The sequence below is a fragment of the Varanus komodoensis genome, unplaced genomic scaffold, assembly GCF_004798865.1.
Source record: "Varanus komodoensis strain SLA01 unplaced genomic scaffold, ASM479886v1 scaffold23, whole genome shotgun sequence".
In the NCBI taxonomy this organism is placed as follows: domain Eukaryota; kingdom Metazoa; phylum Chordata; class Lepidosauria; order Squamata; family Varanidae; genus Varanus; species Varanus komodoensis.
This window is the reverse complement of record NW_025335627.1, coordinates 14326441-14348548: the sequence shown is the minus strand read 5'-3', so window position 1 is coordinate 14348548 and position 22108 is coordinate 14326441. Positions and strand designations below refer to the sequence as shown.

Here is a 22108-nt window from a genome sequence, read left to right as displayed (position 1 = left end):
TTTGTCGAGAGAATTCAGAGTGGTGTGCAGGATGCCATTTTATCCCTCAAACCACCTTGTGGGGATTTTGGCTGAAGGGCGGAGAGGCCCGAGGTTACAGGGTGACCTTGCAAGCTCCATGGCCCAGCAGTGCACAACCTGAAGATGCAGCAGAGGCAGAGGTGTAGAGCAGCACTGGCTGCGTATGCACAGGGAACTGTTTCCCAGAAGTTGCACACTCTTGCCATGGCCACTACAGGATGACTTCCTGCCATGAAAATTTACACCGATGCATTGAAAAACTCCGTCTTTACAAGACAGCTATTAAATCACAGCTATGCTACATTTTCATGGGCGTTTGGTGGGTTATAGTAAAAGGTGTGCAAAAAAGAGACTACACAAACTTTTATCCCAAAGGATATGGTTCTGCAGGGAAAAAAATATTACCCTTCTTTATAAAATCACAAACCACCGCCTTCTTGCATCAAAGAGTTTGCCAAGAGATGAAGTGGATCAGAGTACACAAAGCATGGCAGAGGACCCCTGCTAAAGTGGTTGCGGCCACTTTAAAAGATGCACATTATCTTTTATATAATGGGTACACCCAAAGAACGTTTCCTCTTTGTTTTCTTTAAAGAGAAACGAAATAGCACAATAATGTTCCCATATACAAATTAGGAAATTAAAATTGTTCATGTTTAAAACCGACATAAGAAGCAAAACATGCCCTGGCTCTAACATCCGTACATGCTCACATGGTAGATGTACCCTGGAAGCCACCCGCTTGCATGCACAGCCCCTCATGCAGCCTGAGATCAGTTTATTTTCAGATGAACAGCAGTTCCAAATCAGCTCAAGTTACTCTTAGGAGTACAGTCTACAGAAGAGAATGTGCTTATGTTGCTTCCAAGCTCAGCCTCTGGAATGTGAAAAACCCATTCCCACATTCACCTTATACCAGTAAACACTTGCTGAGTTGCCTGTGCCAACTCAAGAATTGTCTGTCAGCAACTGGGGACTTCTCCACAAGAGGCATTTATAGTGTTCTCACAATCCCTCACTTGTGGAAGTCTGCAGGCCATTTGCCTGACATTCTGGTCCTCTAGGTTTTCCACCACCAGTCTGCAGACCAGAGCCGGTCTGTGGGAGATTTCCTGCCAGTCCATGGAAGGGCCACATCCCACTTGCCACCGACCAGCGCGGGGGCTGGCTGTGCTCCACCACCTCTTCCTCAGTTGGCATCACATTTGCAGGGGGTGTGCCGGTGCTGTCAGGGGTGGTGGGGCAGGGAGAGGAGAGACAGCTTGGTGGGAGCCAGCTGGAAGGCATGCCGCACCGATTTTGTTCTTTTGTTGGCATTTTTTGTTGTTTGGTTTCTGGTTGTTTTGGATAATTTTCTTTATTTGGTATTCTGTTTAGAAACTAATACAGAAAATATTATATGTATGGCACTTTCTGTTTCTCCCTCAGCAGTCCCTGAGGTGGTTTTCCTGTTTTTGTCAGTCCCCAGCTATGGAAAGATTGAGGCTCTAGGACCTCTCCCAAGCCTTCCAACCCTTTTCACTTTTTTATTTTTATTTTTTTAAGAGCAAGGAAAATCTGGTATTAAATTTTAAATTGCAGCAAATTGGAACAGAAGCCTCATGAAATGAGAAAGTCCACTGTAGTGCAATTATAACACAGTACCACCTTATGGTTGGATAACAGAATACAGTTGGTCTTACATATTCCAGGGGTTAGGGTTAGGTCCCATGCAAAATTGGAAACACCATGGATATCTCTACCCTCTCCCCACACATATTAACTCTTAATACTGTTGAAGATACATGTACTCAATTGCTTCCCTCTCTCTCACTCTCTCTGCGTATCTTTTTGCCCACTGGTGTAGCTGCAGCAATAGTTTCACAAATTTCCCTTTCTTTTTTCTTGTTATACCATATATACCTGTGTATAAGACAACCCCCAATTTCTGCTTTGCTATTTTAGAATTTTTGCTTTCCTATTTTTTGTTTCAACAGTTGTCTTATATAAATAAATATATTTTATTTATTATTTGCATTTATATACCACCCTAGCAGCCCAGAGGGCTCTCTAGTTGGTTTACAAAAATTAAAACCTACCAGTCCTAAACAAATAAATAAATTGGCTATACCATGACAGTATAAAATAACGTAGTTAAAATGAATTAAATAAATAAATATAGCATTAAAATTAACTAACTTTAAAATATTGGTTAAATAAAAAGGTCTTTATTGGTTAAATAAAAAGGTCGTTATAGATGGTAATAACATATGGAACAAGGAAGTATGTTTCAGAAAAATACCCTTACATAGAGGCATTTATATGCCTGTTGTCTGCAATTTTCTGCAACAGGGTACAAAACTCCCAAAAGAGAGCTCCATTTAATTATTGATAGCAAACTCATGAATAACCAAATCCGCAAAAGTTAAACCAGCAAAAGTCAAGGTTCAACTGCATACAGAAGGGTAGGGAGATATAAACCCTGTGCAAAGAATGCCCTCTTCCTCCACAATGAAAGTGGGAGAAGCCTCCACACAGCAGCAAGTTAAACCCCTCATGTGAGGAGCTGTAGGCATGGAGCCTTCCATCAAAACCAAGGAAAGTGGGTTATTTCGTCATTCCATTGAGGAAAGGACCTTGTTCTTACTGGCTGGCCAGCCTGTGCCTGGGCAACACCAGTTCAGACTGAAGGCAGGTGCACAAATGACTGGCTGACTTCCACAAAGTAAAATTCTGTCCACACACAGAAAATTAGCATGCCAAGGGCAAGGGCTGCTGGTGCCCAATCTTCTCCCTGACAGGCTAGCTTTTCTCTTTCAGAATTTTATTGTATGGAGCAGTCCTTGATCACTTGAGCCCTTATCTGCAGGTTGAACTGCTACAACCCAGTCCCAGGTTTACTATCTCTAGGTCAAGGTGGCACAATCACAAATGATTAACGTAGACATATGTGGGCAGGTGAGCTTATAAAAATAGCTGTGCTCAAATAACTTTTGTGGAGAATCGGCTTCTAGACCAAGTGGACTCCTAGTGTAAAAGGCAGATTACATTAACGTGTTGTCCACTGGTCATTACATTAATAGCAACAATTACTAGCACTGCAAGTTATACTTTTCCAATTATTTTTTTTCTTTTTAGGGCCGCCAAAACATCTTAGAAAGTACTAGGCACCCATCTGCTAGAGTAGGAATTAGTTCAACACCTTTAGCTTTGGTTTGTGTTATTCAAAATGGGGATGGGTAGAGCTAGTTCCTAAAATAAACAGTTACAATATTGGGAAGCCAGCGGAGTTTCTTTAATGTTCTACTTAAACAGTGATAGGCCAAGTATTCTATCCATTGCACAACTCTTTTTCAATCAGAATTGCATTTATTGAGAGTAGGTATTAACATACACATAAAGCAGTAGTCACACACACACACACACACACACACACAGTCAAGTTAAAGGGGCACTTTTAAAAAATTGCACTTCTCTTGGGAAGAATTCAACAGTTGTCATTACATGCAACATTAAAAAAGACATTGACAACATTTTGTGCACTAATCAACTTAAGTAAAAAAAAAAAAAGAAATTCACCTTCTGACATTAATAGATGGACTATGAGACACTTACTCCTGCAACAATCAAATAAGAAAGAAGTTAGTTTTCCAAAGAAATTACTACAGAAATTACTATTTGATTACTACAGAGGAATTGTTTTGTTCTAACATATAAAGGCCTAAACAGCTTAGGGTCTGGATACCTTCTTCTGTATATGACTACTCACCCTTCAAGATCTGGGCAAAAGGCTCTTCTAAATGAGCCATCCATCAAGGAGGTAAGGGGGTGGTAAATAGAAGAAGGGTCTTTTTGGTGGCTGCCCATTTCTGCTTTCATTTCAGTGTCATTTTAATAATTTTAATAATTGATTTTAATAATTAATTTTAGATGTTTATTAATTTATTGTAATTTTAGTAAATCTTCTTGTCCATCTCACCTGGACGTGTTATTTGAATAATCATGGTAAAATTATTATTAACATCAATTTGTTATTTATATTTTACTGACGGTTTTAATGTTATTGTCTAGTTGTAATTTTGCTGTTTTATGCCACCTAGACAGTCTATCTGAAGTACTTGGCAGTTTATAAATAAATAAGTAAATAGTTCTTACTTAGGTCTTTGGGTCTAAATTTGCATGGCAGTTCACAGGCAACAGTCAAACTATACATACATATGCTTTGCATGACATAAACAGCAATTTCATCTATGGCAAGGGAGCAGCTGTCACTTTCGCCAACCTATTTCTACAGAAAAATGAAATCTCAGGAATCGCACAGATACATTAAGTAATCTGATTAACAAATTGACACTAGCAAACTTTAGTGGGAGCTGGGAGTAGCTCCCCTAAGACACAAAGTAATGGTCCTTCATCTGCACAGTACACATCTGTTTGCTCACTAATCATCAGATGGGAACGTGAACCACTCTGATCAGATATTTCACTCTTTTGACTGGATTTCCTTTTCCTTTGTGTGTTGCATGGTCATCTCTTACTTTTTCTGCCTCCTTCCCCCCTCCCCCCACCACTCCACACACACACTTTTCCTTGAACTTAGGATATAGACCTATCCACTGTGTCATCACTTCAGGCATCTGATAAGATGGGCAGGTGTGCACCGGCACACAAAAGTCTGTACCACAACAAATGTATTAGCCTTTAAAGTGCCACCCCCTTTTTTCCAACAGACTAGCACTGCTACTATCTACCCACCCACCATGAAGTTAGTTTGTAAACTTCCTACATTTCATCTTGAAATTCCTGAATATTTGTAGAAAGTTTTTAAGGAACTGATACATTTTAGATTTTACAGATGACCAATTTACAGCATAACACAATAAATGTGTTGCATTCTGTCTTTGTATAATCTCTTTGTAGAACAGGGTGTTAATTTCAAGGATGTTAATTTCCTCTGATTCAGAAACTGCTTTCTCCCCCTCCATAAATTCTTGAGTAAATGCAATTCTTACCCCAGCTAATAGGGTAACTGCAATAGGCATGAGTGTCAAAGGCACCTGTTGGATAACTCCAGTAGCAGCCTTTTCAGCAATTGGGAAAGTCTATGGAAACCATGCGTGGACCAGGAGCAAGACCGTTCCTTCTGGCCACATCCCTGAACTCCACACACTGCATGCCTACAAGCTTCTACCAACAGAGTAAATACACGTGGGGTGAGAGGAAGGTGGCTTATGATAGTTTCCTTCATGAGGCTTCCTTCTCAGGATTTTCTAAACATGCTCAAAGCCCTCGATGGACTGCATTCCTCAGCTGCACTACTCCACGGTATGAGGAATGAAAAGCCATTTCAGAAACAGTAAGGAAAACTGTAAGAAGAAACTGGCTCACAGAACAAAAGACTTCCAAGGGGGATATTTGTGATTTCTGAGTGGCATTAAAACTGGAAACAGAATTTTCCATATACATACATCCTAGGCTGCCCCTTGCATGTGGAGTACTACAGATGGTACATAGCATGAGTGTGCAGCAGACAAAACATGGGGGGGGGGGAGGGCAGTGCCATCTTAGCACCAAATACCACCACCAACCCATGCAGACTGGTCTCCATCTTCCAAGCCTAATTGCAATGATCCTACAGCATGTCCATCATGCCATAGTAGAGAGAAGCATCTTGCTATAAAGCCCAAGATACGCCCCCTGTTAGATTCAGGGTTGCAGCTAAACTCTGCTACCTGCTCAATCAGTATAGAGAGGCTGCAAGTTCCCGTGTATGGAAAACATCTACTCTATAGTACAGAACACTTACTTTATGCAGGGCTAAATCCTGTAATTGCATTCAACTCTATTAAAAAAGGTCCAACATCACTCAGAATGATTAAAACCAACATTGACTTTAGCTTGAGAACATTTTTCTACATACTTCTTACATCTCAGAAATCAGTGCCTGAACTCTGAATAGGTGTGAGAATTATGTTGATATACAAGAATATTTTCAATAATTCCCTTCTCTTTTGTTGTCTTCTCATGTCACAGGCATTAAATCAGAGCCCTTCCTTATTAATTACTTGTCACTTTTATAAGACAACCCACAGTTAGAACATTTCCATTATGAAGCGTTTATATTTACACCAGCTTTACAACTGCTTCTTCCTTGTGCATCTCATTACTTTGAAAGAGACAGATAGGCAATTAAGCTGCATTCACATGTAAGGACTGTCAATGTAAGAGAAATATACACTTGAGGATAAAGTCCATTTTTAGGTGTTAGGTAACACACTCCTCCAAATATAGTGAGAAGTGTGTTTGCCATGGTTTATGATACAGGCAATATTTGGCCTGTGAGTGTCATATCATGTTGAATTTGTTTAGTATTCATCATAGCTGCTGAAGTCATAATGAATTCATGTGCTGGTTGTGTAGCTTTCAGAAACACTTCCACTGCTCCATTATAATCCTGTTTAAGTTCTAGTTGAGCATTAATTAATATACAACACTGAACTACTGAACAATGAAAATTTAGTTAGGGCATGGTCAAAAACAAAGCCTTTGCCTGTGACATGCATCATCTCAATAAACAGCACTTTCTGATTCAACTGAAAGTCTCATGCAAGGTTGTTTCACATTCTGTACATCTTTTAGCCCTCACAGATCAGAGCAAATAAATTGAATCTTAATCCAGGCAAAATGGTTCTTATTAGTGGCTGGTTTATCTTCTCAGGTGTTCCCCCTGTGCTGGGAAGGGTGGCAGGAATGTGTTTGTCAGGGGGTATTCATTAAACCTTCTTTATAACTAGAGGTGTGCACTGCCTCTGAGAAAATGTCCAGCACCTACCAGCTTAGGCTGCATCTCTACCTGGACAGGGGCAGGTTGGCGTCAATGCTTCCAAATACACCGAATACTGTACTGCGCATTCTGGTCATATAATGTGAAATGAAAAATAGACTTCTGCAGCTATTCAAGGGAAAATAAGTGGATAACTAAATGTAGGAAGAACTACTTCTTGGCTTTAAAAAATAAGAGAATGGGTCAGAGATGATTCAGTATAATTGTTTAGAGCAACCATATCTAAAGAGAGCTTTGCCATGATTATGTTCAACCTCCGGCAGGAGAAGATGGAAATAGAGGAGAAGGGGGAGGAAGAAGAGAACTTCATACCAAAATATGCAGGCATTTCAGGTATTTTGGCCCCATCCCTTATGCCTGAGCCACACCACTAGAGCTTCTCCAAATTGTAATTTGGCCTTCAGGCTCAAAGTGGTTGAACACCTCTGACAAATAGGAGTCCTAATCCAGCTCGTGTGAAAGAGGTGCAGGCCAGCCCAGCCTAGCTAACAGCACATCCAGCATGCATGTGCAATAGTAATGAATTATATAGTCTAATTCCACACTTCCCTCAAAAGAAACTAGTATCTATTTATTCTTGTCCCAGTTTATATAAAAACCAGTGGAGGTTTCTGTTGGTTAATACACATAATGTATGGGAAAAGGCCTAACAGTACATAGTATACTTCTACTGGTGAAACCAAGCAGGACTGGCTTCTGTGCTGTGTGGCTGGGAGACCACCTGAGCCTACCTGTGAGCTGCTCTGAAATCACTGTGGGGTAAGTGGGATATCAACAGTAAATAGATGTAAATATTAAACCATGAGGCTTTAGCCCAGTGTACAAAGGTCCTTCTGCATGTGTGCAGTGCATTCCTGTATGCTTGCTTATGCATGCCTGGAAATTTGCAGCAATAGACTTATTTTATCATAGGACATACATGAAAACTGTGTAAGAACTGCAAGAATTGTTACCAGTCATATTACTGCTTAAAAATCCACCCTCTCTCCATCTGAAACATAAACTAAGAGTGATATAATAGTTTTCCATATTAAACAAATAAAACAATTAGTCAAAAGAAATCAGCAGAAATCCAAATGTTAACAGTTTATTTTAAATGCCCATTAACTAATGCTAAGTTGGAATTAAATTCTCTCAGAAATACATATGGCATCGCCCAAATGCAAAACAATTTCATTTGTTCCACAGCTATACAATGCATACCAAATGAATTCCTAATAATGAAACTATCAGAGGGAGAAAAATCATCTAGAAAGTAAATAAAAAGCAGTACATATATTAACAGAATTGTAAGCCTTGCTTTGCTTAAGCCAAGCTAACAACAACCAGAAAAGTCAGAACAACATGAAGCCAGCTCTTTCAAGGATATGATCCATTTTTATAACAACTGCCTTTCCTCCATTCCCAATACTCTCAACCTCAGATTCTTTGCTCTCTTTGTACCCTCTCTTCCTACAGTACTAGCAGAAGGGTTAGGGGCAAATTTTACGTTCAGAAGCAGACATGAATTTGGAATGCCATAGCCAGCTCTTTGAAACTTCTCTCTCCTGCTGATCAATGGGAACTGGGGTGCCAAGACTTTCTCTGCAAAACCCCCTACTGAGGGAAAAGGAACAAATTTAAAAGGATGACATGGACAACTTTTGCTGGAAATAATGAACTGGCTGTTTCATAGAAATGGGACCTGAATGAAGGGAAAAAACATTTTGAAAATGATGTCCGTGCAAAACTGACAGGACTAATTCCTTGCGCTGCTGAAATGAAAACCCCCAAACTAGCCCAGCTCTGCAAGGGAGGTAGATACTAGGAATTTTCTTCCATGTGGCTAATATTAGCTTCCTCTATATTTAATACAGACTGATACATACCTATCTATGGCTTTTTATTTAAAAAGTTGCTGTTTGCTGTCAGCAGGCTGAAAAGAAACTTAGAGGGCAGCTGCAATAGGGTAGCTACTTACATATCACCCAAAAAGAGGCAAAAGAGAACAAGGATATGCGAAAACTGTCCATACTCTAATGTGACTGGACAGATGCAATTTATGACCAATTGCTATAATTTAAACAAAAATGCAATACCGCCCACCATAATACAGAAGACTGAGCAAGCAACCTGCATGCCTGCTCAGTATGCCCTCCAAGTGCTAGCTTTCAAGGGGCAAGTTCAAAGCCCCTGCTCTCATTTACAGCTTTCTTCATCTGCAGACTGGGCCTGAACTGGCCAGCATTTCAAACAGTGAACACCTTTAAATAAAAGACCCATCTGAAAAGTTGAGTATATGGCCAACCTAAGGCCTATTCATGTTTTCTTGGAAGCAAATCGCAATGTATGTAATGTGCCTTACGCTCTGTTAAATATGCACAAGGTTTCAGCCTTTGTTGAATTAATTGGTCAAGATTTCTCTTCCATAATGCCCAAACCCATTCCTTAGTGCCTTAAAATGGAAAAGAAGGCTCTTAAATTATCTATTTATTTATTTAATATATTTATAAAATGTTTAGAAAATGTTCTAAATATGCTTTAAAAAATAGTACAGTGGCAGCTCACAAGAAGACTGACTACTTAATGATACTAATATTCTTATACTATAATAATATATAAGAATACTATATATGCTATATAAGAATAGTATAAGAATACTATAATATTCTTATACAATATTATGATGGTATTTTATATAAAATTGTTGTAATCTGCTCAGAGAGTCTTTGGACTAGTTACAGCGGAATATAAGTTGAATAAATAAATATAATGCCTGAAAACTCCTCTAGTATACAGAAGACAGCTTTGACTGGGCTGTGAGCTCCTGACTTTGGTACAGGGAATCACCCAGTCCTCTTATGCAGGATGCAGCTGTGACACGACTGGAGACCCAGTGCCAGCGCGTCGCTGGTGCTGCATCAGCACCTACATTCTGCCACAGCAGGCCAAAGGGCACCTGCACTCGGCCAAGCAGCAACGAAGCAACAGTGTGCCAATGGCTAGGAGAGGGAGGACTAGCGAACCCATGTCCTTACTCTGCACGGAAGCACTGAGCTGCCCTTAATTAGGGAGCTCGTAATGACATTCCCCTGCATCCTCTTTGGGTCACCTCAAAGATGAAGAAACAAGCCCGGGGGGTGGGGGGAATATATCAAATTCAACATGCACATGAATGAAAAGTACTTTGAATTAACTAGCCAGAGTCTTTCTTTCATGTACCTCTTCTGGATCTCTCCTCTGCCCCTATTTCCTTAAAAGACTGGTCCTTTTTGAGACAGCCCACTGCAGTGTTGTTCACAAACTGAAGGAATGCCCATGAATCTGAATAGGTTCACTGCCTCTGTGGTATTGCATTGGAAGGAAAGAAGGAAAATGTGCAGGAAAATGGCTGGAGTTGGATGGAAGCCCACCCTTGGGACAACAAGGCCTGTGGAACTGGGTGGGTGACTTCCCTAGCAGGCTTACTGCAAGAGAGGTCTGACTCCAACCAAAACAAAAAGGCTGAAACAGGCAGAAGCCACCCCCACCATGGATTCTTGGAACAACAAGGTCCTTGGTGGGAATGGGCTTCATCCCCTCTCCAGCCATGTTTGGCTGGGGAGGTTCCCTATTCCTCAATTGCTCTGAAATATTTTTTTCCAGAACACAAACTCAAATCTGAAAAATGAAAGGCTGAAATATGAATTAAAATTTTATGAAGCAAAGACATTATGAAAAATTAAATCTAGGAAATGAAAAGAAAATATAAAAACCTTTAAAAATTATACACTGTTCAACCTTTTCCTAATCAATCCAAGCCTCTTTGGATGATTTTTGGAAGTCTGCATGTTTATTTTGAGGAAAAAACTATTGACTGTTGGATATTTAAAAGGGTAAAGCAGAGATTCAAGGGATAACAACTTTGTACAGTTCTCACATTTCATAAGTGGAAGTCAGTAGCAGTATTTAGTAGTAAATCAATTCAGTCAATGAGTATGAGTATAAACCCAGTTCTGTTGAAATCAATGGCAAATTTCCCATTTGATTTCAAAGGCTGCTGAATGCATATTCTGCACAGAGCAGCCAACTACTTGCTGGAAGGTCTCTCATGGCAGGGAAGTATCAGGGCCAGTATTTCCCCAAGTGGTACAGCAGATGACTACACATCAGGCACAGACCCATAGCAAAATTATCATCTGCAACTAAAGACAGACCATAAAGTCTCCATGCCTCTAGGAATACATTCTCATGCTCTGTACTCTTAAAGACAGAATACAAAATTTTGCATGTGACAGCACTTATGCTGAAGTTTTGAAAACAGAGTACACTTAGAAGCAGACAAAACTTACACCAAGAGAAATCTACACACATAACCACTAAAAATAAACCAAGTGCTACGTTTGGAAGTAACCTGATGCTAAGGCAATATGACAGCTGGCATTTGTCTTTCTCAGGCAAAACCAATGACAGAGTTTAGTCATTGTGACCCAATGGATACTGCAGCAAATGCTAGTCTATTATTGGAATATTTACAGCTACTGGTAAATGTTATGAAAAGCAGAAATGGGGCCTCCAAGAGGTAAGTGAAGAATGTGTAATGGGAAAAAAGAGCCCTTGGAATTAACACAGAAAAAAAGTTGTGTGGAGGAAAAAATACAAAACAATCCAACAAAGCATCTAAGTTCATTAAGGATGCAGCACCTTTAATGCATGACAAAGGGCTAAATGAATTCAGTCAACAGGGAGAATTATCTCATGGAAAGGTCACACATACCTAGAATATCAACTGGAATCAGTGAAATCCTTAGCAAACTTTACTTTCTTCTCATAGACATCTCTGTGGGGCAACAGGGAAGAGGCAGAGTTTAGTGCCAGAAAAAATGGATACTTTGGATCTAAAAAAAAAGTTCTAGGTTCAGTCCCTGGAATTCCAGGTACAGCTGGGAAAAAACCTGCTGAGCTAGATGGACCAATATTCTGAACAGGTATGTTCTGTATGCGCATCTGAGAGAAAAAGAGAAGATGGTAAATTGTGGAGGCAAAAAGTAGGGCTCCCAGTACTAGGGAGGTGTAAAAGGCCTCTTCTCTAGTTGTCCCAAAAACCAAAACAAACAAAGCCCCCACCCTCATAATCCATTGTTTTATTATTCCTATAGGTATGGATGCATTCTTGAAATAGACTAGCATAAACTCAGCAACTGTGAACTTCACAAAAAGAATGCATTTATGGAGAAATGCTTTAGTCTACTACAAAATTTCTAAACAGATTTTTTTAAAAATCAAGAAAATGCACCCCTTTCCTCCCCAGTACACAAATACTAAAGCAGCTTATTGTATTATTTCTTCTTGTCACTGCATTTCTTATCTGCCCAATCAGCAACATCCTCAGGCTGGTTCACAAAGGTTAAAACAGAAGAGTCTGGTAGCTCAATCAAGACCCATACATGACTCCCTAGTGGTCTCTGCATTGACACACACCTTCTTTTGCCTGGAGAGGGAAGAACCATACAAATGGGGTCTGGTTTACATGATAGGCAACACACACAATGTACAATTTGCCTAAGGGCACACCCCAATCTCCTCTACCATACAAAAAGGATCACCCACCTGGTGAGGAAAGAAATCCAGAGAACTTCATGATCTAGGGCACTGGAGAAAAATCCAGACCTGTGGGGACCCAACAGAACTGTATGATTAGGATAGATGCATTTATGGTACTTAAGGGCACATTCTGATATTTGGGATACGATTTCACCAAACCCACCAGTTGCTTCCATCAAAAGGGTCCATTGCCAAGATGCCAGCACAAGGGCTCTAGCACCACTGCAAAGGGAAAGCATGACTACACGCACTGGGACTAGGACTGCCCCCAGTGGGTCACTTCTGAGCTCCTTGCTTTCTGAAGCACAATATCTTTTCCCAGGCTAAGTAGGCCCAGGAATGGGTCCTGCATGCTATTCAAGCTCAAGATGAAATCCTCCCAGTGTCACCTACAACACAGCAATACCTGAATTGGCCAGAGACCAGGGCCGCCTTCAGGTTTTAGGGGGCCCTTGCCACCCTCTGGTGAGCCCCCCCCCATGGCATTGGGCCAGTGGACTCACCTGGTGGAGGGGGCAGGGGTGATCAGAAGCAGCAGTGCTGCAATCAGCACCAGGTCTTACCTGGGTCTGAGCTTCCATTTAAATTCTCTGCAGTGACCAAGAGACACTATGGGAGTGGGGAGCATTACGGGAAATGGAACTGGCAACTCAGATGATGATGGTGGGAAACAGCAGATTTGAGGCAGTGGTAGGCAGCCACATGCTTATCCCAGGCCAAAAGAATGGGAGTTCATTTCCTCTTTCAGTTATTGTTTGCTCCTGCTAGCCACCCACCCAACCACACACACACACACACACACACACACACACACACACACACACACAAACGCTGATGCTCTGCCTGTATTGGAAAGGGGAGGAATACTCGCAGGCAGATTGCCTTGTTGCCTTGATAGGATATCTTCAAAGATCCGATTAAGCAAAATGCATTGCAGAATTTTTCAGAGATAATGTGCAGAAACATAATTTTATAGAATGGAAGGTCAGAATTACATGTTGAAATGATCTAGAAAAAGATCCAGTACTCATTTGCTTAAAATGAAAGAAAAATATGACTAGAGGGAAGTGATAGAAACTTTTCAGTTAATTAGTACCTCATCCAGTAATAATTAGTATCTTAATCCAGTAAGACTATTATTTTTATTACCTTAATAGATTTGTGTTAATGGCTGGAAGACTCACAGGTAAATTCCCTTTTTGCAGTTTTGGACTAAAATGATATGCTGTGGAGCTTTAGAAAAGCCTACAGGTTAACCGCTAAATGAACCCAAATTCTGCTCTTAGACAGCTTGAATTCTGAGCTGACAATTATGTAATGGTAGCACCATACATGAGGGCCACTGAAAATGCCAGCATTTACCAGAGCAAACTTAGTTAGTGTGGAAGTTTTAAAAAAAGTCATGTACATTTGTCTTAAAGAACAAGATCAGCACTATCCTGAGTAAAACAGAATGCAATCCAAAGTGCCACTCTTTCAGGGCTAAAGTACTTTCCAAAAGGAATGGCCACAACTACAAGAGGAGGGAAGCTGAATCCCTACTGAATCCTTTAAGAGTAGGGTAAGCATCCTGAGGCCTTCCAGAAATATTGACTTACAACTCCAACTATCTCAGCATATCCAGTGAAGAAGACTGATGGGAGTTGTAGGCCAAAACATCTGGAGACCCTGTTCTAGAGGTCTTCTGATGGAAGCTCACTTGCAGCAAAACCAGAAGTTAAGGTAGCAGATGGGGTGAGGTGAGAAGTAGGGCTTGCATGCCTTAAGTCTACCGTGCTTTCACAAGATCCTATGCAGGAGGCATTGCTACTTATTTGTATTTCAGACATGTTAAGCTGCCAGAGGGACATCAGAGACAAAGGGGGCTCAAGCTCCTTGGATCAGTTTGTCTTGCTATTAAATGTTGGGTTAGAAACCTGAATCTGTCCGAGTTAATACAATTTGTGTCTTAGTATGAAGGTAGGGTCCTACCTATCATTTACAAAATTTTATGTAATTCGTAGGTGGCGAACCGTGTACATGCAAGTATTTTAATAAAATCATCTTTGGCTTTCACTTATATGGAAAAGAAGAAATACTGAGTGTGTGAGGCAAAAAATGCATACCAGGAGCTGGTAAAGTTGAACATGTATTTATAAAAAGACTAAACATTGCAAATCCATAGAATACACATGTGCACATATGCCATCCATGCTCCTCACACATACAGCCCTACAACCAGCAATGTCTGCTTAAGAAATTCTTAAGAATCTAGGTTCTGTGAGAAATAGCTAATTTTGCACCCAGTGCCTTCATAATCTATAAAAAGACAACAGCTCTTTTGTTCTGTTGATGTCTTTTGAATGTTGTTGGCTGAAAACAAGTTACCTGCCACTGCTAGCAATATTGTGAAAGGGAAGGAAGGCCTGTTCTCATACCTTCTGTTGAATGAGTTGAGGTAATATTGCATTAAAGTACAAAGCCAGTGAAAGCTTCAATTTCTTGGGGGCAGATGCGTTAGTATGGGTGCGACTTCAAGTCAAGGTCAATTCTTTTTTTCAGTCTCCTTTTTTTCTTCCTTTTCAAGACACAGGGAAAAGGCTTAGTTATTTCTGCATGGATGCAAGGTGAATGAGGCTGTCGCTTCTCATTGCAGCTCTATTTATTGCATGCCAGTGACACAGTACCAAAAAAAAGTTCTCTAGCTTCTCTCACTTAAATGAAATGCACAAAATACATTTTTAAAAACATGTTTCTGACAACTAAACTGCATCAGCTCATTTTCAGCAGCCTCCTACTGGAAAAGCAAACTACCCTGCTATTATAGAAATGTTTGAAAATCCCTACATGCAGTTAAAAATGATATTGCACATACACAAAATTAGTTGGCAGCTGCAGTCTTGCACCTGACTAAAACAAAGCAGATTTTAGGGCAGAGGATATATTCATGGGCATAGCTTCTCCAGCAAAAGGACTGGGGCACCTTTAAAGGATGGCTGCTTCTAGACACACAAGTGCTACTTATTGCTGTTTAGGCATGTGTGAGAAATTTGCTTCATCTGATTCGTTAAAAATGGATTTGCCCAATCCTTATCACCCAGAAATAGATGTGCACCAGATGCTTCTCCCTTTTGGAATTCAGTATCTCCCCAAACTGGCGGTGCATTCCACAGAAAGACAGGAAAAACTCATCAAGAAAATGTGCAAAGAAAAACATGTACATTTCAAAAACTGTTTACAAACATTATTTCATTAAGGGGTGGATGTGCACAAACATGTGTACAATCTGAAGCATCTAATTTTCAATTGGAGCTGGAAAATCAGCCACTGAACAGAGAGAGAAGCAGAGATATGCAAAAGAGGGAGAGAGGTGTCCAGAAGCCTGCCCCTAATGCTTTGCCAATGGCATAGTGGAGTCAGGACTCGCTGGAACTCAGGAATTCCCCCAGCAATAATAGGTTACCCCCCATGTCCTCATAGAATGATAGAATAGTAGGGCTGGAAGGGGCCATGAAGGCCATCAGGTCCAACCCCCTGCTGTTGCAGGACACCACATTACACCATCCCACTCAAATGACTGTCCAGTTGCTTTCTGAATGTCTCTAGTGTGGGAGAGCCCACCAGCTCTCTAGGCAGCTGGTTCCACTGTCTAGCCTGAGTCTGGGTTGTCACAGCTTGACTTGATTATTCCGTGTCCTATACTCTGGTATCAGTGAGAAGAGACCTTCCTCTTTGTGACAGCCTTTGAGGTACTGATAGAGAGGTATCATGTCCCCCCTCAGTCTTCTCTCCTCAAGACTGAACATGCCCAGTACTGTCAGTGTCTTCTCACAGGGCAGTGTTTCCCAACCATGGATCATTTTTGTTGCCCTCCTCTAGACCCTTTCTAATTTTTCTGCATCTTTCTTAAATCTTGGTGCCCAGAATCTTGGTCCTGCAACTATTTGGGAGCAGCTTGGCCATGAATGGGCAAACAAGACCTTTAAATTTACAAACAGTATACTCCTAGTGAGGATGAAAACTGCTAGTACTGGTTTGTTGATATGGGTCAACAACTACCCTTGGGGGTGTGGTCATGAGACCTGTGAGAAAGAGGGCCTTGCCACTACACCATGAAGGCCAGTGTTCTTTCCAGTTTTCTCTTCCTCTCCTAGGAAAGATTCAGAAAAAACATGGAGAGGAAACTTTCAGAGTTCATAACAGTAACATGTGGATTATTTGCGTAATATAGTAAATGTAACATGTAGCTCAAGTAGCCACCTTTGCATCACTATCAGCTTTCCTCCTTGTTAGGGATTAAGGAACCTTTTTATGCTATCTCCCTGAAGAATCTCAGTGAATCAAATACTGAGTTAGATATAAAAGAGATAAATATAAATCATATAATACAGCATGCCATTGTGTGGGTAACCTCTGCTGCTTTTGGCAGTTTCTGTGTCACTACCAGATGGAACTCCAAAATGTCCAGTGGGGACTTGGATCAAGTATTTGGATACTTGGATCAATGGGAACATTTACTGGACAAACTGCTCTACACATCAATGCCATTATGATGCGTGAAGGGATCTTGAACTTGTTCTTTATCTTATTATTTATACAGTGCCAACAGCCTGCATGATGACAGAGCAATAATTGATAGCTATTTAATTCATAGTTTCAAATGAGAAGATTTCATAAATCACTTTACCAATTTAACATAATTTGGCTAGGAGTGCCAGCCAATACCCTGGAATCCATTTTTCTGCCCTGTGTCCTCCAGTCTGACACATGGCGATGTATATAAAGTAACGCATTCCATACATGTTTGTCACCCTGGGTCATGCATACAAAAATGTCTAGAATAATCCCAGTTAGATTTATTTTTAGGTTACACATATTTCATGGCAGTATACTTATATAAAATATTGTTTCCAAAAAAAACTCAGTCTCAAAGCTAGAGTATAAAAATAAATGGGCTTCTAACATAAACCCCAATTTAATAATAATTTAATAATTAGCCACAAAAGGCCAAGTTAATACTGGTGCCAATTGGAGCTTTCCTTCTGATACAAATAGCAGGGTGGCCCAATCTAGGGAACAGAGTATTAGGGCTCTCTCAGCCCCACAAGGCTCCTGATCTATATCACCCCTTAGGCCTACTGTTTATTTCACATACTACCGTAGAAGAAACTTGCTAGGACCTGGATATTTTTGATGTTTTAAAACCTATAAAAATTCTGCTGCTGTTGCAAATTTTGTTATATTACTTTTAACCTTCAAGGCTGATTTTATATTACATGAAATGTTAAGGTTTTCTTTTTGCAGGTATTCATTCATTCATTCATTCATACTTGTTTTGTATGCTTTATTTATTTATTTATTAAAACATTTTTATGCCGCCCCATTCGCCGAAGCCTCGGGGCGGCTTACAACAAAAAATTAAAATAACATTTTAAAATATATACAATAAAATACAAATATACACTATAAAACAAGCCGCCCTGGCCAAAAAAAATTCAATAATATTAACATTTAAAATACTGCTTAAATAAAAAGGTCTTCGCCTGGCGCCGAAAAACAAATAACGACGGCGCCAGGCGGACCTCTCTGGGGAGCGCATTCCATAACTTAGGCGCCACCGCTGAGAAAGCCCTCCTCCGAGTAACCACCCTCCTAACTTCTTCCATGGAGGGCTCCCGGAGAAGGGCCTCTCCCGCCGATCTCAGGGGGCGGCTGGGCATATAAGGATGTAAGCGCTCCTTCAGGTAACCAGGACCCAAGCCGTTTAGGGCTTTATAGGTCATAACCAACACCTTGAATTGGGCCCGGACTTCAATGGGAAGCCAGTGAAGCTGACGGAGAACTGGAGTCATGTGAACATAACGTCCAGTCCCCGTCAGCAGCCTGGCAGCTCTATTTTGGACCAATTGAAGTATCCGGACCGTCTTCAAGGGTAGCCCCACGTAGAGCGCGTTGCAGAAGTCCAAACGGGAAGTCACCAACGCATGTGTCACTGTCGCAAGGCAGTCATTCTCCAGATAGGGGCGCAGCTGATGAATTAGCCGAAGCTGGAGGAAAGCGCTCCTCGCCACTGCTGTTACCTGAGCTTCCAGTGAAAGCTCTGGGTCGAGGAGCACTCCCAAGCTGCGGACCTTGTCCCTAAGAGGGAGTGCAACCCCATTCAGGACAAGGTTCAATTCACCCTCTCCGAAGCCCGATCCACCAACCAACAGGACCTCCGTCTTGTCTGGATTGAGCTTCAGTTTATTGGCCCTCATCCAGCCCATTACCTCGGCCAGGCACCGGTTCAGCACAGCCACTGCCTCACCTGGATTGGTGGAAAACGAGAGGTAGAGCTGGGTATCATCAGCGTACTGATGGTTCCACAGCCCACACCTCCTGATGACCTCTCCCAGCGGTTTCATGTATATGTTGAACAGCAAAGGGGACAAAATGGACCCCTGCGGTACTCCATGGCATAGCTGCCATGGCGCAGAGCCATAGTCCCCCAGCACCACCTTCTGAAACCGGCCATTGAGATAGGAGCGGAACCACTGCAAAGCAGTGCCTCCAACCCCCAATCCCGCAAGCCTATCCAGAAGGATACCATGGTCGATGGTATCGAAAGCCGCTGAGAGGTCCAGCAGAACCAACAGGGACGCACTCCCCCTGTCCTTCTCCCTGCACAGGTCATCATACAGGGCGACCAAGGCAGATTCAGTACCGTACCCGGGTCTGAAGCCGGACTGCAATGGGTCCAGATAATCAGTTTCATCCAAGAGTGCTTGGAGTTGTCCCGCCACCACTCGTTCTAACACCTTGCCCAGAAACGGGATGTTGGCCACTGGTCTATAATTAGTGGCCATCTCTGGATCCAGTGACGCCTTCTTCAGGACCGGTCGGACTACCGCCTCCTTCAAAGGGGCAGGCACCCGACCCTCCCTCAGAGAAGCGTTAACCACTTCCAAGATCCAGGTTCCAATCCCGTGCTTGGAATCATTTATTAACCAAGACGGGCAAGGGTCCAAAAGGCAAGTGGTTGGACGTACTCGCCCAAGCACCTTGTCCACATCATCGGGCCGCAATAACTGAAATTCATCCAATAAATCTGGACCAGACGGCAGCGTTGGTGTCTCCTTTGAAACCTCTGAATCAATAGTGGTGTCCAGCTCGTGACGAATCTGAGTGATTTTCTCCCTGAAATGCCTGGCAAAGTCGTCACAGCGGGTCTTTGAGGGTGGAATCAGGTCTTCCTTTGGACCTGGACGGACCAGGCCTTGCACCACTCGAAAGAGCTCCGCCGGACGGCATTGTGAGGAGGCAATGGAAGCGGAAAAGAATCTCTTTTTTGCCGCCCTCACCGCCACAGCATAGGCCCGATAGTGGGCTCTTAAGTGTGTTCGGTCAGATTCATCTCGTGATTTCCTCCACCTACGCTCTAGTCGTCTCCCAACCTGCTTCATCGCCCTCAATTCAGGAGTATACCAAGGGGAAGAGCGGGCTCTGCCCGGTGGGAGAGGACGCTTAGGAGCGATCGTGTCTACAGCCCTGGTCATCTCCCCATTCCACAGTTCGACCAGAGCCTCGACAGGAGCACCCGTCTTGTCAGCCGGAAACTCCCCCAGGGCCTTCAGGAATCCTTCTGGATCCATCCGGCTCCGGGGGAGGACCCACATAATCGGGTCCGCACCCTTACAGAGGGAGAAGTCGCTCTCGAGCATAAACCTCACCAGGAAGTGATCTGACCATGACAGGGGAGTCAAGCATAAATTACTCACCCTCAGACCACCCTCTTCCTGCCCCGTCGAGAAAACCAGGTCCAGAGTGTGTCCCCGTTCATGCGTGGGGCCGGTGACATGTTGAGACAGCCCCATGGCCGTCATGGAGGCCATGAAGTCCTGAGCCGCCCCGGTCAGACTAGCCTCGGCATGGAGATTGAAGTCCCCCAGGACCAACATCCTGGGGGTCCTCAACACCAGGTCCGAGACAGTCTCCGTCAGCTCAGGCAGGGAGACTGTTGGGCAGAAGGGTGCGCGGTACACCAACAGAATCCCCAGTCTGTCTCGGTCGCCCAACACCAAATAGAGACACTCCAGCCCTGGTCTCGAAGGGACCGGAAGTCCCGTGAGGGAGATGGAGGCTCGGTAAACCAAAGCGACCCCCCCTCCCCTCCCCTCCGGCCGTGAGCAGTGCTGGACCATGTACCCGGGCGGGCACACTTGGGAGAGGGCAACATCCCCCCCCCTCCCGCCCAGGTCTCCGTTATGCAGACCAGGTCGGCCCCCTCATCCACAATCAGGTCCTGGATGAGGGCAGATTTGTTATTGACCGACCTGGCATTAAGCAACAGCACCGTCAGGCCGGAGGGGCGACTGACGAGACTCCCTGGCACCCTCTGGCTGGGAGCAAAACCAGAAGTAGGGACAGGTGTCAGCCATCTGTCCCTCCTTCTTCTCTGCTTCCCAGAGCCCTTTTCTTACTGGACAGTGCGAAAGTGTCAGAAATGAGAATGAGCTTCTGATATTATTGGACTATCAGTGCCAGCAAACATAGCTAATGGTCAGGAATAACAGTCCAACATTTGAAAACTGACATAAATAAACAAATGGGGAGATTTGGAGTCTGTCGGCTATTTATGATGCATCATCTGTCTACACAATTTAAGGTGCAATCCTATGCAAGTTTAGACATTAAAAAGTCTACAAGTCCCAGCATGGCCCAGCCAGCAATCCTTGCTAGAGCATTATGGGAACTGTTGGACACTGATTCCAACCCATGGTCCACGTTTTTCACTAGATGTTCCTGGACATAAGCCTTCCTTGGACAACAGTCCTTCCCTGGTTGCTGGTGTATTCGTTTATCCTTGGGCTGAACTCCACTCTGGATTCATAGCTTGCTCTTTGCCACTGCCCCCTAATTTCTATATTATTATTTTCATTCCTAAACCATCCAATAAGTGATGCTCTCTAGCAGTTCACAGCAAAGACTGAGCCTTCTGTCCCAACTTGCTCCTCAGTCCTCTTGACTGATGGTGTCATCCCAGTAGTCCCTAAATCTGTGTTGTCACTGTAAGCTTGAAAATTTATTTATTTATGTGAAACTTTTGTATGCCATCACCACATGCCTTGGCATCTCAGGACAGCTCACAATATATAAATTAAAAACAACAGAATGGAAGCTTCTGCTCTATATGTGGCACTCAAGTTAGCAGAGCTTAGTGGATGGCATGATGTACCATAAGAATATTGTAACAGCCATTAAAGGCAGGAGTGAATCTTGTCAGAACTCTCTGTCTGTTTGGGCTAGCTTTGGGCAATTAATTAGAGAGACAGAGTTCAAGCAGGAATGACCTACCAGCTTTAAAGCTAGGAGAATATATGTACATAGATATGTACTGACAGTCAATATATACAGAAGTTTCTATGTTTCCAAGAGTTTCATTTTATTAAAAGCATTAAATATCATAAGACTTCCCATAAATATTTTGGAGCATGGCAACAATGTCAGTGTAAAGGACATCTTGCCCCTCATGGGTCTGTCCACTTGATTTTTCTACCAAGTAAATTACTATCAAAGTCACTAGAAGTATATTTAGCAGTCTTTCACAATATGACCCACAGAGAGAGCTATGAATTTTTGTTGACATATTTAATTTTCACACTAGTGTGCAGGCATTAATATTTTTCCCTCTCTAGAATCCCAAGATGAATTGCAGGTCAAAAGGCATTAGATATAATATTGGCA

General features: G+C 42.4%; 1 protein-coding gene and 1 long non-coding RNA gene across 11 annotated transcripts in view; both read right to left on the bottom strand.

The window, feature by feature from the left end:
* Nucleotides 1–15979, bottom strand: part of LOC123024391 — a 41517-nt gene extending 25538 nt beyond the window's left edge. For 3 of the 4 annotated variants that reach the window (XR_006414916.1, XR_006414915.1, XR_006414917.1), the window contains exon 1: nucleotides 3580–15979. This is a non-coding gene — a long non-coding RNA (uncharacterized LOC123024391). The remainder of the gene's footprint in view (nucleotides 1–3579) is intronic. The other variant, XR_006414918.1, reaches the window with a different exon arrangement.
* Nucleotides 1–22108, bottom strand: part of ERBB4 (erb-b2 receptor tyrosine kinase 4) — a 935345-nt gene that overhangs the window by 887721 nt on the left and 25516 nt on the right. The window lies entirely within an intron of this gene.